The 1,530-nt window shown below is 35.7% G+C and overlaps 1 long non-coding RNA gene across 1 annotated transcript in view; it reads left to right on the top strand.

Moving 5' to 3' along the window:
* LOC106532699 (uncharacterized) overlaps positions 1-1,530 on the top strand; it is a 26,852-nt gene that overhangs the window by 11,787 nt on the left and 13,535 nt on the right. The gene's annotated exons all lie outside the window — the stretch shown is intronic.

The raw sequence follows: 1,530 nt of genomic DNA, 5'->3' as shown, positions 1-1,530 counted from the left end.
GTCTCATTCTGGATAAAAATACTTCACCAAATCTTTCAGGAGAAAGTTAAATGTTTGAGGGGAAATTATTGATCTTTTTCATGTTCTTGTGAAAAAGTCTATTTTGGACTAAAATGCTGTGGTCTTAAGAGGCTACTCCAGTCACAAAGAAACATTAAACCTATATACACTTCTGCAAGTTATGCTAGTGGCTATCTGAATTAGACATCTGTCTTCTTTTCCAGTGTTAATGAGCTATTTATAATCTTGATTATACCGATTTTCTTTTCATGCAGATAAAGCACCACAAGATAAAGGGATGGATGGATGGATGGATGGATGGATGGATGGATGGATGAGTGGATGGTTCTTATAAGTCTTGTCTCAGTTACAGCATAGGTCATATAGCCCTGAAGTCGTTGAAAAAATGTGTAAAATAAGGAATAGAAACTTTACTGCAATGCAAAATGTGTGTGATAATTGAAGAGGTCGGTGAAAAAAGGGTACCTTTTTCAGGTAGTCAGTAAAAAAAAGGGTGTGTTTTCAAGGCTATGTCAGTGAAAAGGGTATAGTTTTCACAAAGTCCTTGGTAAGTGTTTAGGGGTGGGGTTCAGAAAGTCATGTATGAGGATGGCGCTATTTAGTTAATATAGAGTTCCCCCCCCCCGGGGCAGATGACGCACAATTACGTGGCTGTTCAGCGTTCGTTTTCACACACATTTTTCATTGACCCTTGAGACAAACTGTGCCAAACTCCTGGGAAACACCTCCTGCTGCAGTATAGGTCACAACAGGGGGTTTCTTCCCGCAGGGAAAAAAATGTGGAAAAAAAAAATTGGAGACCCATCACCCAACATTATTTGTGCACAAATCTGTTGCAATTAAACCCTAACTTATTAGTGTGAAATACAATATAATATGAATGGATAATCACAAAAAGCACAATTATGTAAATTCAGTGTTTTTTGTAATAGTTTCATGTGAATTGAAGACAAAGTTTTTTGAGCAAAACAAGCTTCTTCCAATGGTTTAAGTTTAAAATTAAATGTTGCAAAAAGTAGCTCTTGGACAATTTCATTTTGTGAAAGTAGCTCTTAAGGAGAAAAAGGTTGGAGACCCCTGCCTTATAGGGATCCCCTATTAGTTGTAACATTAGACTTTATTTGATAAACATATATTTTAACTGTAAAATAAAGACTGTAAAAATACTGTAGGCTGTTTAGTTTTTATAATTTTTAAACTAAAAGTTAAAAATATATTGTGACTGTTTCCAAGGTATCTCCTTTTATTTACTTTTTTAGTTTACTTTTATTTTGTAGGGGTGCCAGCCAGGTATCCCTCCTGGCAATTTAGGATTTTAGAATTAACCTTGTATATATATTTTATACTACCCGACACACAAGGACCAGACACTATGTAATGCAGACCCTTAATGAATGACTACAGACAGATATATGTACATATACACACAATGGGCCTCATGCAAGAACCGTTCGTATGCACAGATTTGTTCTTAAATTGTGTGTACGAGTGATTTAGGAGAATTTGTGG

This window comes from Austrofundulus limnaeus, unplaced genomic scaffold, assembly GCF_001266775.1.
Source record: "Austrofundulus limnaeus strain Quisiro unplaced genomic scaffold, Austrofundulus_limnaeus-1.0 Scaffold815, whole genome shotgun sequence".
Classification (NCBI taxonomy): domain Eukaryota; kingdom Metazoa; phylum Chordata; class Actinopteri; order Cyprinodontiformes; family Rivulidae; genus Austrofundulus; species Austrofundulus limnaeus.
Note: the sequence above shows the minus strand (reverse complement) of the source record. Positions and strands in the feature narration are given on the sequence as shown.